Below are 16660 nucleotides of genomic sequence, written 5' to 3'. Positions count from 1 at the left end.
CGAAAATGGGCTGGGCAAAAGTTAATCAATCCAGTTAACCAGCTAATGTTAGTTAAATTAAAATAAAGGTTAAATTACATTTAGTTAAATTACAATAAATTAAATTACTCAGTCCTGGATAAGCGGTTGGCAATGAATGAGTAAATTAAATTAAGGCTAGAAATAGAAAATAATGAATGTATAGCATTCATCTGTCGACACTTGACACAATCTAAATAAAACCTCTGAACGTAGCAAAGTGTATTAAACAAGTTACTATACAGAGCGACGAACCTACTGCAGTATCGCTTGGCTTGTGTCACGCACTGGTGCATATATTTATATGAGCCACTGCAAAGATGGGAATTTTCTCAACTATAAGGTTTCTTTTAGTTTTTGTTTTGTTTTTTTACTAGTTTGGGAGCTTTGATACTCTGGTGTAACTTATATGTCAAAAAAAATAGGAGTGTAGTGGTACATAAAAGTCATAGTTCTGTACATTTTCAGTTTAATGGAAACAAGGAACACAAATTTAAACATATTCAGCCACATTTGACTGGCTTAATCTATACCCAGTTGTTACAAAAAAAAATTTTCCTTGAATTACTGTGAAATATACATTTCAAAAATCAATGTGAATTACACATTTTTTTCTCCCTCTTCATGATGCACCTTTGAAATATGTAACTTATAACATGGAAAATACTACAATTTATTTTAAATGAATTTTTTGTTATGATGTCTATAGGTTTCATTTTAAACTTGTTCAAATATTTCTTGTAATTTTTTAATATTTTAACTTTGTTCAGAACTTTGTAATTGTTGTCTTGAAATGCATCATAAATTAAAGTTTTGTTATTATTATCATTATTATTAATAGTAGTAGTATAACCATAATATCTTGTAATATTTATTCCCTGGAATACAAACCAAGTCTTTTTCGGACTTAGTGGAGAGTGTCATTGCCAAATGAGAAGAAGGCTAAGGTAAGTCGTTGCCTGCATAATTACAGTTTCTTGACATTTACTGAGATAAGCATGCACATGTTTATCAGAACTTTGTAATTGTTGTCTTGAAATGCATCATAAATTAAAGTTTTATTAGTAGTAGTAGTAGTAGTAGTAGTAGTAGTAGTAGTAGTAGTAGTATAACCATAATAGCTTGTAATATTTATTCCCTGGAATACAAACCAAGTCTTTTTTGGACTTAATGAAGAGTGTCATTGCCAAACGAAAAGAAGGCTAAGGTAAGTCATTGCCTGCATAATTATAGTTTCTTTACATTTACTGAGGTAAACATGCACACGTGCACCTCTGTAGGGATCCCGTCTATGCTCCCACACGTCTAATGACATTTTTGCCTATTCAGTGGCAACAAGAAGCCATATTGGGGATAAGTACCTGCCCACTGGGCCTCAGGGCCCGTATATGACATACATCCACTTCCTTCCACTCAGCTGTGAAGGGCATGCACCCCAGGCTAAAGTATAAACTAAGCTTCAAGAGATGGGGAGATATGTGTGAGGGGTCTTTATTTGAAAGCGTTATTGCCTTGGGGGATGAAGCTTCAGGTGATGGTTCATCTTTATTTCTCTGCTGAGAATAACGCCATGAAAGCGACCGGGGGTGAGACGAATCGCCCCTCATAACTACTGTCACATTTCATTCCAACGTTATTAATGACATTGCCACCAGTAAGATGTGAAAGTAGTTACCGCTTTATCCACGGGCCACTGCTGTCCTCCCATCTTCTCGCCCCTCATCCAAGGAGGACAGGAAAGGCCCGAGGTACTGCAGGGTAAATATTTGTTTTGTGGTCTCTCCGTTGATCTCTAGACCTCTGCGTGCCTCTTAAGAAAACTTTCTCCCGCACGAGAGCAACCAAAGCAAACAATCCCACATCACGCCGTCTGGCACGCCACAGACCCTTGCGTATTTGTTTGCTCAGACGGCCGCCATGACAGACGGAGGAGCATTGGGAAGGATGACAACTGAGGGAAGAAAGGGAGGGAACAAGAGAAGAAAGCAGGGGGAGGAGGAGGATGGGTATTTCATGAGATAGAGGATTGATGGCGGACTTCATCACAGATGGTGTGCTCATCCTATTCCCAGAAGCTTTCACCCCAGCAGGCGTGGGTCAAACAGTATTTAAAAATAATTATTTAGCATATGCAAGGAACTGCTTTGTTAAAAATATTCTGCAATGCACAGTTGAGGATTTGGAAAAAGTTTTGGAGAACGATCTTTCGATTTTGTGTCACATAGTATTATGTGCCGTTCCTATGGGTACTACAGGCTGTAAAGCAAGAAGAGATTTGCTGTCAATGCAATGAAATGTCTGTATGCAAAATAGCAGCAGTTACCATACTGCAGTCAGAAACACTTGTGGTAAATTGTTTAAGGGCCATACTTTGCAGAAATAATGCGCCTCAAGCAATTTGAGACCCCATATCCTGCACCCAGTTGTCAGCTTTACACCCCCTGCCCATTGCATTGATATAGTTTGTCACTACAAAACGTTTTTGCCTCAAAAACCAGCTCTAAAGTCCAGTGTTATATAAAGAGCCCAATAGATGTGCCTCGCATAAGCGGCTTTACAATGCACGTACACTCACCTGCCACTTTATTAGGTACACCTATACCGGGTTGGACCCCTTTTTGCCTTCAGATCTGCCTCAATTCCTCATGGCATAGATTCAACAAGATGTTGGAAACCTTCCTCACATGTTGGTCCATATTGACATGATAGCATCACGCAGTTGCCCATTCTACCAGTCTGCCCATTCTCTTCTGAGCTCTGACATCAACAAGGTATTTTTGTCCACACAACTGCCATTCACTTGTCCAAATATCCATTTTCTGTTAACCCTAGAGGTGGTTGTGCATGAAAATCCCAGTAGATCAGGAATTTCTGAAATAGTCAGACCAGCCCATCGGCATCAACAACCATGCCCAGTTCATAAATCCCCTTTCTTCCGAATTTTGATGCTCGGTTTGAATCTTAGCAAGTTGTCTTCACCACGTCTAGATGCCTAAATGCAATGAGTTGCTGCCATGTGATTGGCTGATAAGCAATTTGTGTTAACAAGCAATTGAACAGGTGTACCTAATAAAGTGGACGGTAAGTGTATACTCTGCCTGCACATATCATTGCCAGTCACCTGCAATGTATAAATTTAATATGATGGTGCATTACAACCACTGGAGGCAAAGACAAAAACATCACCACCACCTGGTGATATTATATGTGTAAAATACCTTACAAAAGTCAAATGAAACAACAGTTATATAACGAGAATTAATAATCAATATTAATAATGAGACAAATTTAATTCCATATAAAGTTAGCTTTGAGTTAGTAAAAGTTAGTGTGCAAGCTAACATCCACAAAATGTCTTGTAAATGACACCAGAGGTATTATCAGGTTACAAGAACAGCATTTTTAAGTTTTAGAAGTGTTGATTTCTTGCTAGTTTTTACACAATACGAGGTCTGTCAATAAAGTATAGGTCTTTTTTATTTTTTTCAAAAACTATATGGATTTCATTTATATGTTTTTACGTCAGACATGCTTGAACCCTCGTGCGCATGCGTGAGTTTTTCCACGCCTGTCAGTGACGTCATTCGCCTGTGAGCACTCCTTGTGGGAGGAGTCGTCCAGCCCCTCGTCGGAATTCCTTTGTCTGAGAAGTTGCTGAGAGACTGGCGCTTTGTTTGATCAAAATTTTTTCTAAACCTGTGAGACACATCGAAGTGGACACGGTTCGAAAAATTAAGCTGGTTTTCCCTGAAAATTTTAACGGCTGATGAGAGATTTTGAGGTGATACTGTCGCTTTAAGGACTTCCCACGGAGCGAGACGTTGCTGAAAACCTCCACATTTCAGGCTCTATTGATCCAGGACGTCGTGAGAGAACAGAGAAGTTTCAGAAGAAGTCGGTTTCAGCATTTTATCTGGATATTCCACTGTTAAAGGAGATTTTTTTAATGAAAGACGTGCGGGCGGATTGCAGCGTCGGCTCGCAGCCGCTGCGACGCTCCGCCACAGGAAAAACACCTCTGTTGGAAGCCTTAAGGACAAGTTGGAACATGTCCAGCTGTTAAACAATTTCTCATATACTCACTCCACTGAACGCTATCAAAAGCCGCCTGGATTTTACAAATGGTTATCAACACGGAGGTGTTTTTCCTGTGCCGCCGCACCGCGCCGGCTGTGTCCCGATGCGCGGACCCGTCCGCACGTCTTTCATTAAAAAAATCTCCTTTAACAGTGGAATATCCAGATAAAATGCTGAAACCGACTTCTTCTGAAACTTCTCTGTTCTCTCACGACGTCCTGGATCAATAGAACCTGAAATGTGGAGGTTTTCAGCTTGAAACAGGCTGACAACGCCGCCTGAGAGCGCTGCACGACGTCTCGCTCCGTGGGAAGTCCTTAAAGCGACAGTATCACCTCAAAATCTCTCATCAGCCGTTAAAATTTTCACGGAAAACCAGCTTAATTTTTCGAACCGTGTCCACTTCAATGTGCCTCACAGGTTTAGAAAAAATTTTGATCAAACAAAGCGCCAGTCTCTCAGCAACTTCTCAGACAAAGGAATTCCGACGAGGGGCTGGACGACTCCTCCCACAAGGAGTGCTCACAGGCGAATGACGTCACCGACAGACGTAGAAAAACTCACGCATGCGCACGAGGTTTCAAGCATGTCTGACGTAAAAACATATGAATGAAATCCATATAGTTTTTGAAAAAAATAAAAAGGACCTATACTTTATTGACAGACCTCGTATACCAGAAACTACGCGGTTAGCAAGTAGCTAAACCAGGAAGCGATGTCACTATGCTAACCTCCATAAAATGTCTTATAAATAAGTTCATAGGTGTTAATAGGTTCCAAAAACAGTATTTTCGGTTTTTGAAGTATTTATTGCTCACTAGTTTTTACATAATATACGGCAAACATGTATATAAACACACAAAACAAAGCGGTTTTGAAGAGACCAGCGACTGATGTCACAGTGCAGCTCTACTCTGATTGGCTGTCACCTGGGTCACTCAAAAATTAAACAGATCAGATTATAATAGAATGTGACTTTTTAAACCTCTTAAAGTACCTCTTAAAATATGTCAAGGTTAGCCATCTTTGAACTTGTCCGAGTTCTGCATCTCAAAAATGTTCCCTGTGAATTTCAACACTCTGACAGTAGTAGGATTGGAGTAATGCTGAGCACAAATAGACGGACAGAGGGATGAAAGGCCATAGCAATACCCAATGACCATATTTTGGCCTTGGGTAAAAAACTCTTATGCCAAGATAGTTAAACCCGAAGATTAGCTAAAGATGTAACCATCCTGCAAGCAAAAACACCAACCTTGAATTGCATAGGGCAGAACGTAGGGGAAGTGCCATTGCACTACTTGAACCTGGCTGGGGGGGATTTTAACATTAAATACAGTTCTCTGCACTTGTGTATTAATATGATTGGCTGCTGTACATCTGCTGACCCTGCAGGTAAAAGTATGAATGAACACAGTGATTTGAGATGTGACCAACCACAATCAAGCAATTAAATCAAGCAAAAAAATGCAGCTGATATTTGCAAAACCAAATGAATTAAGGCTTGTGCAGCTAACCACGCTACATTAACTAAAAAAAAAAAAAAATGCTGACACTTTTCCAGGATCTATCACATCCATACAGGAACATGTGCAAACTTCATTGAAATAGATGTGGGGGTTGTACCACAACGGGGTGCAACTCTTACATACAGCGGGTAAAGCTGCACAGTGCAAGAATGTCTAGAGAATTAGACATGCTTTCTAAGCGTTTCATGGAAAGGTGACTGGAAGAGCATAAATCTCGATTTGTGATCCTTGATAAAGTAGAGGATCCTTCCCAGTTATGTCATATTCATGCTATTTCTAGCAACAAAATATTTTCATTATACCCTTAGCTATTCAAAGTCATCAATAACAGACATGCGTATTGATGATTGGGCTCATCCAGGAGTTTTTGCCTAAACAAACAAAGTATGATAGCCTGTTGAGTTCAAGCAGACATATTTGCTGTTACAGAGATTAGTTTTGGACTTTCATTACGCTGAAGATTTCGAAAATGGACTTTAAATCAATCATTCATGTTATGCGAGCATAGGGCATTGTTCAGATTATGGTGGTACAGTGGGGAATGGGGGAGTCTCACCCCCCCCAACCTACTCGGGCCAGCTAAAAATGAGGTAGAATCGACAGTTTTAAGGGTTGAAACATCAATATATTCTTCTTACCTCTAATTGTAAATATCTAGCCAAGTTGCCTCTGTGCATGTGTATGCATGCGTGCATGTATATGGCTTTGATCATGCAGAAAGTAGGGAGAGCTGACATTTGCGCTTTGTATGCTGATGTATTTTGGGAAAGTTGATAGGACTAATATTTTTGGAGAAATTAATGATATTAGCTAACAACAGTGAACAATGGATGTTATGCTGCAATGCACCATGAGAGTTCAGGGGTTTGGGATTTTAAATGTTGTTATTGTGGTTCATGCTAGTTTAACAGTGTTGTGAGTGTTATTAATTTATTGTGTTTTTGTAGTTAAATTGGTTTAGTCAGTTTAGTTATGTGTCATGTTTCATTACTGTGAGTGAAAAATGCACTGTGTTTGATGTCTTCCGCCACTGTCTCTGTTTGTGGGTGTGCAAAAATAGAAGCACCTGCTTGTGGCAGAATGCCGAAAAGATAAACAAAAAAAAGCTCTGTGTGCAAGCATATAACTTTGATCGTGAACAAACTGGGGAGAGTTGACATTTGTCATTTGGTATGCTTGTGTATTTTGGGTCAAGGATGAACACCAGCAAAACAGAACATTGATAGGACCAATATTTTCTGAGAAACTATGGATATTACTGTATCTAACAACATTGAACAATGCACGCTGATAATTACATTCTGGACTCACATGCCATTTCAGCAGTGGGTGGTAAATCACCTATATATTAAAAGCGTGTGTGACTTTATTTAGTAAATTCAATGTAAGTACATAACATAATTGTAAATATGTTTAAAAAAATACATGGATGACACAAGAAAGTGAGAACAGTTATTTCCACTGTGGACCATTTAAAAATCAAATGACAAAATAGAAGTAATAACAATAATAATAATAACAGTGTGTGTATATGATCACAAAAACCTAAACAATAAATACACTAAGACAGTAAATTAATAAATTATGTAATTAACAAGAAATAAATTGGTTGAGCACTTCTAAAAATTGTTGCAGTCTAAGGTATAAGGTTCTAAAAACATTCTGGACTAACACACCATTCCAACTCATTATAGAAACTTTGCAATTTTTTTTTACCAGCCTTGAAAAATGTCATCTACCTATTTTATAAACACTACCCAATCTAGACCCCGTGGATCCCCATGGGCAACATGTTAGTTATACTATAATTTCCCATATTCATGTCTGAAAAAACAAATCTACTGAGGCGTTTCAAAGCATTTATCTGGAATCAGTTGTTAACGTATACAGACCACAGTCAGCATAGCTTGTAATGGTACGACTCCAGAACATTATTCAAAATAGGTTTTGAAATACTGTGGGACAGTATTTTGAGTTAGCATCGCTAATTTTTTGAACCAACGAAAGATTTTGGGACTATCCCAAGCCACACATTCTATCAATTATTTCACAACGTCATGTTCTCATTCTGGTATATGTTTGATCTCATCTTTACCCACCTAATGATGACTTCCTTCTAATAAGGACTCCAGAATAATATTGGAAACAGGTTTCGAAATACTCCTTAGTAGTATTTTGAGTTAGCATCAGTAATTTCTAGAGGCTACAAAAGGTTTTTGCACTATCCGTAGCTATGTTCTGTTTACTGTGTAACTCTGGTTACAGTTTCCTGTTCTGTTATACACATTTAATCTAGAATTTGCCCATCATGTTTCTCTGTGCAGTTGCTAGCTTGTTCGCTAGGCATAGCATAGCAACGAGCACACAGTGTGCTCTGTGATCAGGAGAGAGGCAAAATATGACTTTTCACCAAGGCTAACCATCTGTTACTTAACTAATACTCATAAAAGCAAGCATCTCCATCCATTAGGTGGCAGTATGCCTATGGGATGTGACATAGGGAAAACAAAGTTGTGTTTCTGATCAATCTGATGCTTCAAAGTTCACTAGATGCAAAAGGGTTTGTCTTCATTATATGTTTTCTTAATTTGGTGAATAACAACACAATAGCATTGACTGTTTGTGAGTTATTGTCTGCACAAGCTTCCTGGGATGTACCAACTCACTCACTCACCCACTCATCTACAGTTTTGCCACCAAAACCACTCCAGAACCAGGCACAGTTTCCAACCATTGAGTGTTCCGATTAATCTTTAATTATGCCTGTTTTTCATTTAGAAGCTTTTCAAAGTAATTCCATCCATTTTTGGATTCTTTTGGTGTTTTTCATGCTGTCAGAATCACACTGTAAACCCAAACAAGTTAGTAGAACTCAAAAATACAGAAGTAATCAATTGCCACAATATTTTTGAGTTCATAAACTTAAAGTCATTTGTTCCCAGAACATAAAAGTTTTGATTATACCTCATGATTACAATTAAATTAAAGTGTTCATTAAGTAAAAGTAAGTCCATTCAGCTACTCACTTGCTATTCACTCAGGGTCACCACAGCAAATCCAAGGTGGATCTGCACATCATATTAATTACTTAATTCTTTTAAGTTCTGCTTAAGTTATACTTTGAAGTTTTGCTTACTTAATATACAATTATTCAAGTCCATCAAAAATTCTTAGTTTAATTGACTCAAAGAGCAAGACTATGACACACAAACTTGAAATATTTAAGTAAGTCAAACGTTTTCTTAAAACTTTGAGTTTACACTACTTAATCTTTTTAATTAATTTGAACATTTGGGTTTAGAGTGCAACAAATACGAAACAATTTGGATCGCTTTTGTTAAACTACTCAAGAATACTCCATGAAAATAAAAAGTTAATGGCTTTTCGAGGTCAGGAGAAGCACTTCTGGTTGTTTTATTTAGTTCACAGCTTTTATTCTGAAGTATCTGGAAACACATACACATATTGTGTTTGAGGAATGCCGGCTCTCCCATCTGTTTGTGCATACTTTGCAGTGCATCTTCTCATATGTCTGTGTGTGTGTGTGTGTGTGTGTGTGTGTGTGTGTGTGTGTGTGTGTGTGTGTGTGTGTGTGTGTGTGTGTGTGTGTGTGTGTGTGTGTGTGTGTGTGTGTGTGTGTGTGTGTGTGTGTGTGTGTGTGTGAGTGCGTGACGCCCCCTCCCATCAGCTCGGGCCTATTTTGTGCGGAGGCGAGGAGCAGAGAGGTTTAAAGGAGCAGATCAGAGGACGTGTAGAGGCTCACTGAGCACCGGGGTGAGATTAGCTCCCTCACAGAGGAATCAAACTGACCTGGGAGGCATGCCATCAGAAGCACAGATGGATAAGAACTATTGACCCGCTGACCTGCATCACATTCTCTCTAACTCATGCTAATGCACATGCAAATTTGCACAAATGCATCATCTGACTTTAACACACTTTCTCCACGTTTTTCCTATCCTGTTTGTTGCACTGTGCGTGCACGCAAGTCTGCATGCTGAGACATTAACAGGCAAAAAGCACGCACACCACCATGCGCGCCATTCTCCCTTGCGGCGTGCCCTCGCGGTGGTCGGTTGCACTTCTAAAGGCTTAATCTGTTGGGTCCACCTCCCTGGTTAAGAGAACAAAGGCGCCTCTCCCCCGACACAAAGGCGGCTCACACACCCCAACACTCACGTCCGATTTCAGGCCCAGACAGACCACCCATCCTTGAAGACCACTGGCTCACACACAGCGAGGAGGGGCGGGCGGCGGGGGCAGCATAGCTGCGTATCAATGACACAGTGTGTCAAGCAACTTATAACATTCTACACATTAAAGCAAAGTCCATTTCTTCAAGAGTGGCTAGTTCTCTTTGGGTGTATTTGGGATTTGCGACAGAAAAGGCAATCAGGGAGCCAACAATGGGGAGACCCGGACCCACTTTGATCTAAAGGGTTACAGGGAGATGCGGTCGGAGCGGTGGGGAGATCAGATTATCTCACAAATCTCATCTTCACAAATCTTGATGAAGAAAAGGATAACAAATTGGTACATAAGTACCAGTTCTTCAGGAAAGCTGCTCTAACTTTACATACTGTTTTTGATGCAGGATGATGTCATAAATAATTAGCCCTTCGTAACAAAAGTAATACAAGTGGGTGGGCAGCAAAAGCAACATTCAAGAAAATGTTCATGAGCAAAAAAGTACTGCAAGTCATTAATACGCTCTTTTAATTTGTTGACATACAATATGATGGTATTTATTGTTTTTTTAGTTATTGGGTTAACAGCCGTGTGTTTTATAGGGTACATGCTTAGGCTTTACGAAAACATATGAGCAACATTTGTGAACTGGCGGTTTACTTTTCTCCAAGGTGTATAGCCAGATTTGTATAGATTTATATAAGACAACCACACATCAGATGTAGTGTCTGCTGGAAGAAAAATAATTCAAAATCATTTAATAATAATAATAACAAGAGTAATGGGAGATTTGTGACATCTGCCAAGGGTTGATGAGGACTCAAAATATGATTCACATCGTGACCCAGATTACCTGGATCCAGATACCACAATGCAATACAACAATTACATACTGATCCACAATGGTCTGACTGATCAAGATGTTGCAATCTGATATTTAATTCACAAACTGAAACAAAATAATGCCTTCCTGATCTTGGTTTTACATCATGATGTAGTTTTGATGTAATACTTAAATGTCTACAAAGTGACATCCTGATCCAGAATCCGGATCAGGGTCCAGATCACCTCAAACGTTTTATGGAGTCTTCCAAGGCGTAACACCAATGTGTGGTGAAAATTTTGTGAAAATCTGTTTAGTATTGACATGATCCTGAAAAATCGACAAAGTAAATATACAAATTGAAATCCCAATCCAGATTCTGTGTCCGGATCACCTCCAAAACTCAGTGATGTTTTCAATGGCCTAATATCTATCTGTGGTGAAAATCTGGTGAAAATCCGTGCAGTAATTTTGACGTTAATCCTTCAAAGTGAAATGTTCCAGAATCCAAATCTGGATCCAAATCACCTCCAAAATTCAGTAGTGTTCCATACCCGACTATCTGTGGTGCAAATGTGGTGAAAATCCGTGCAGTAGTTTTAACGTAAATCCTTCAAAGTGAAATCTTGTTCCAGAATCCAAAATCCAAATCTGGATCTGAATCACCTCCAAAATTCAGTAGTGTTCCATGCCCTACTATCTATCTGTGGTGAAAATTTGGTGAAAATCCGTGCAGCAATTTTGACGTTAATCCTTCAAAGTGAAATGTTCCAGAATCCAAATCTGGATCCAAATCACCTCCAAAATTCAGTAGTGTTCCATACCCGACTATCTGTGGTGCAAATGTGGTGAAAATCCGTGCAGTAGTTTTGACGTAAATCCTTCAAAGTGAAATCTTGTTCCAGAATCCAAAATCCAAATCTGGATCTGAATCACCTCCAAAATTCAGTTGTGTTCCATGCCCTACTATCTATCTGTGGTGCAAATTTGGTGAAAATCCGTGCAGTAATTTTGACGTTAATCCTTCAAAGTGAAATGTTCCAGAATCCAAATCTGGATCCAAATCACCTCCAAAATTCAGTAGTGTTCCATACCCGACTATCTATCTGTGGTGCAAATTTGGTGAAAATCCGTGCAGTAGTTTTGACGTAAATCCTTCAAAGTGAAATCTTGTTCTAGAATCCAAAATCCAAATCTGGATCTGAATCACCTCCAAAATTCAGTTGTGTTCCATGCCCTACTATCTATCTGTGGTGCAAATTTGGTGAAAATCCGTGCAGTAATTTTGACGTTAATCCTTCAAAGTGAAATGTTCCAGAATCCAAATCTGGATCCAAATCACCTCCAAAATTCAGTAGTGTTCCATACCCGACTATCTGTGGTGCAAATGTGGTGAAAATCCGTGCAGTAGTTTTGACGTAAATCCTTCAAAGTGAAATCTTGTTCCAGAATCCAAAATCCAAATCTGGATCTGAATCACCTCCAAAATTCAGTTGTGTTCCATGCCCTACTATCTATCTGTGGTGCAAATTTGGTGAAAATCCGTGCAGTAATTTTGACGTTAATCCTTCAAAGTGAAATGTTCCAGAATCCAAATCTGGATCCAAATCACCTCCAAAATTCAGTAGTGTTCCATACCCGACTATCTATCTGTGGTGCAAATTTGGTGAAAATCCGTGCAGTAGTTTTGACGTAAATCCTTCAAAGTGAAATCTTGTTCTAGAATCCAAAATCCAAATCTGGATCTGAATCACCTCCAAAATTCAGTTGTGTTCCATGCCCTACTATCTATCTGTGGTGCAAATTTGGTGAAAATCCGTGCAGTAATTTTGACGTTAATCCTTCAAAGTGAAATGTTCCAGAATCCAAATCTGGATCCAAATCACCTCCAAAATTCAGTAGTGTTCCATACCCGACTATCTATCTGTGGTGCAAATTTGGTGAAAATCCGTGCAGTAGTTTTGATGTTAATCCTTCAAAGTGAAATGTTCCAGAATCCAAATCTGGATCTGAATCACCTCCAAAATTCAGTAGTGTTCCATACCCTACTATCGATCTGTGGTGCAAATTTGGTGAAAAGCCTTGCAGTAGTTTTGATGTTAATCCTTCAAAGTGAAATGTTCCAGAATCCAAATCTGGATCTGAATCACCTCCAAAATTCAGTAGTGCTCCATACCCTACTATCTATCTGTGGTGCAAAGTTGGTGAAAATCCGTGCAGTAGTTTTGACGTAAATCCTTCAAAGTAAAATCATGTTCCAGAATCCAAAATTCAAATCTGGATCCGAATCACCTCCAAACTCCAGTAGTGTTCCATGCCCTACTATCTATCTGTGGTGCAAAGTTGGTGAAAATCCATGAAGTACTTTTGATGTAATCATTCAAAGCCTATATAAAGTGAAATCTTGATCCAGAATCCAGATCCGGATCCGGATCATCTCTAAAATTCAGTGGAGTCTTCCATGCCCTAATATTTATCTGTGGTGAAAAGTTTGTCAAAATCCGTGCAGTAGTTTTGATGTAATTCTGATAAAAGATGGACAGATACGTCTTGGTGGCTGTAATAATAATCATAGCAAACCTGATAAAATAATAATAATAATAATAATAATAATAATAATAAAAAACAATATGAATGTAGAAATAAAATAATTTACAAACTATCAATCAGTCAATTCAATCAATTTTATTTATATAGCGCCAAATCACAACAAACAGTTGCCCCAAGGCGCTTTATATTGTAAGGCAAGGCCATACAATAATTACGTAAAAACCCCAATGGTCAAAACGACCCCCTGTGAGCAAGCACTTGGCGACAGTGGGAAGGAAAAACTCCCTTTTAACAGGAAGAAACCTCCAGCAGAACCAGGCTCAGGGAGGGGCAGTCCTCTGCTGGGACTGGTTGGGGCTGAGGGAGAGAACCAGGAAAAAGACATGCTGTGGAGGGGAGCAGAGATCAATCACTAATGATTAAATGCAGAGTGGTGCATACAGAGCAAAAAGAGAAAGAAACACTCAATTAATTAATTAATCAACTATTAATTTTTATAAAGTCAATGTGGAGCTGTGTAATAGTGAGTTGCAGTAAGTCACCACTGTTCAATGCAAACAGGATACTAAGTATGTTAAAAGGTAAATATAATATATTTCATATTTTTTACAGAAAATGTTCATGTTACTCCTCTGCGTCCTACTGCAGTGCGATACGCATTTGGAAGATTATTGCTGACATAAACGATAAGTTGTTTTATTTATTTTTAAAGAAGCACATAAAAAAAATCACTGCTTTCGACAATTTTGAAAATTTGAATTCATTCAAAATTTTAAATGCTGAATGTGTTTAATTTGAAGCAGTCTGATAATTAAAGGAAACATCACATAATTATAGACAGCTTTTTTAATGTTTTAAATGTTCAAAACTAATTTCTCACAGCTTTTTGATGAAATCAGATAGATGGAGCGCTTTTCCCATTTCTTGGCTCGGCTGAATATCTTTCTTTAAAATCAGGATTCTCTCCTGTTTGCTACACTTGAGTCTGACAACTTTTTACCCGCCAAAGAATTACAAAAATAAATAGATGCTTTTGTGCCGTCATCTGGAACAAAAGAAGATCCGGCAATAAAATTCCAACATCCAGTTTCCCAGTGGATGGTGAGGTTTGGACTCCACAGGCATTAAAAAATACACTGTAAAAAAAATAATAATAATAACAGGGAAATCCTGTGAAATCATGACATAAAATTGTAAAAGGAAAACCACTGGAGTAGTGTTTAATTTATAGAAATAATGTGTAAAATGTGGAATGAAACTGAACAATGAATTTAACAGAAGAAATATGTTAAAACAGTCATGACTTAGTTTAAACAGAAAAAACATAATACCAAATACTGTACAATACAGTTAGACTTTACAGATAAGAATTTTCACAAATACAGTAAACTACTGATAATTAAGGGTTTGAAAAAACAGGTGATGTGTATGTTTAAATTACATTTTGAGGATATTTAAACAAGCTGACCGTTTTGCAGAAATTATATCTTCTAAATAGACAATTAAATTACAACACGTTTACACTGTAAAATTTACATATTTTATGAAAAACTATTTGCATATTCACACGTTTTACAGAATTCCCCTGACAACCACGCCTGCTAGAATTTTCCACAAAAACAAGGGAATTTTTTTTATAGTGTACCAATAAACATTACTGTGAAATTCTTTTAAGTTTTAACAACTTTATAATGTTTAAGCGTGCTTGTCTCATCTACAAAACTCTCCATGGCCTAGCCCCACCTCCTCTGGAGGAATTTATTAGACATAGAGATCCTAACCTCGGGACTCGGTCTGCTTCTAGAGGGGACTGTGAGGTGCCCCTCAGACGAACTGCCACAGGACAAAACACCATCTCTGTGAAGGGTTGTACAAACTGGAACAGCCTTCCAACAAGGATACGAGACAGTCCCACCCTGAGTGCTTTTAAAAATGAGCTTAAAAAAATGGCTCAAAAACAATCAAACCTGTCAACACAGATGAGATGTATTGTACATAATCTCATGTTTTGTTTTAATTTATTTATTGTAATTGTTTGTTGTTGTGTGTCTGAGGACTACAGATGGAAAGTAGCTTTTAGCTAAATCTGGCATATTTACACTAAGGCATGAAAATGTACAAAGTGTTCATTAATGTGCATTGTCCTCATCAAATAAACAATAAAGAAAGAAAAAAGAAAGTGCTTTTTATTTATGGTCAATGCCAAGAAAGAGCACTACAGATGCAATGTTTGCCCTGAGAATACTTATAAAGAAGTATAGGGCCAGAAGAAGATAAATTGTGTGTTTGTGGATTTAGAAGAGTTGGGGCATGAGGAAGTTTGGAGTGGCAGAGAAGTATGTGAGGATAGTGCAGGACATGAACAAGGATAGTGTGACAGCATTGACGTGCAGTAGGAATGACAGACTCATTCAAGGTGGAGGTGGGATTACACCAAGGATCAGCTCTGAGTCCTTTCTTGTTTGCAGTGGTGATGAACAGGTTGACAGATGAGATCAGACAGGAGTCTCCATGGACTATGATGTTTGCAGATGACATTGTGATCTGTAGTGAGAGTAAAGAACAGGTTGACTCTAGCCTGGAAAGGTGGAGATATGCTCTGGAGAGAATGGGAATGATGGTCAGTAGGAGCAAGACTAAGTGTGTACGCAACATTAAAGTTACTTTTCCACAAAAGGACACTTCTTTACACAGTAGATTTTAGTACTTTTGTTTTTTTAAACATCAACTATTGCAAAAACATTAATTCAACAAATTCATAACATTGAAATCGATACATCAACCACTTCATAGTATATTTAAGCTGATTCAGGGGTTTGCGGATTGATTTAGTCATATCTACTTTAAAATCGAATTGTGATTTGTATTGGTTAATTGCTACTCCCCTATACATCTGAGCTGACCTTTGCAGAAGAAACCTTCAAGGACCCTCAGGGCGGATGTTCCCTCATGGCTCACACGAGTTTGTAATCAGCCTTCGTGGCTCCACTTCCTGACGAAGTGAATTTGTTTGAACTGAGCTTTCTTGCCGTTTACTCACAGCCTCTACAGAATTGCCAGCCAGATCTCCATAAGCTGCAAACAATTATCATATTTGCCTCTGCTGAAGACTCAGGTTTTTGTTTACTGATGCAAAATTAACAATTTACACAGCTGGGGTATGTAGCGTCCCACCTTTCTCGGCTGGCAGAGCGCCATCTGGAAGCACAAGAGGCGAGTCGACGTTTGCGGCAACACAAACCAGGTAGAGATAATCAAATAAGTGTTTGACAAACTGAGAAAATCTGGTGGCATTTTATTTGAATAAGAATGTGGAGTTTAATGGAAATGTCAGGACATAACTAAATTCAATAACTCAGCATTCAGTGTTGACGTGTCAGTTGCAAGATCATCAACAACAACAAAAATGTACAAATGAAGATGTTTAGCAAAGAGCTCAGTGGGAGAATATGTAGAATTATTGAGAAGATAGGCA

Source organism: Thalassophryne amazonica, chromosome 21 (assembly GCF_902500255.1).
Source record: "Thalassophryne amazonica chromosome 21, fThaAma1.1, whole genome shotgun sequence".
Taxonomy (NCBI): Eukaryota; Metazoa; Chordata; class Actinopteri; order Batrachoidiformes; family Batrachoididae; genus Thalassophryne; species Thalassophryne amazonica.
Note: the sequence above shows the minus strand (reverse complement) of the source record.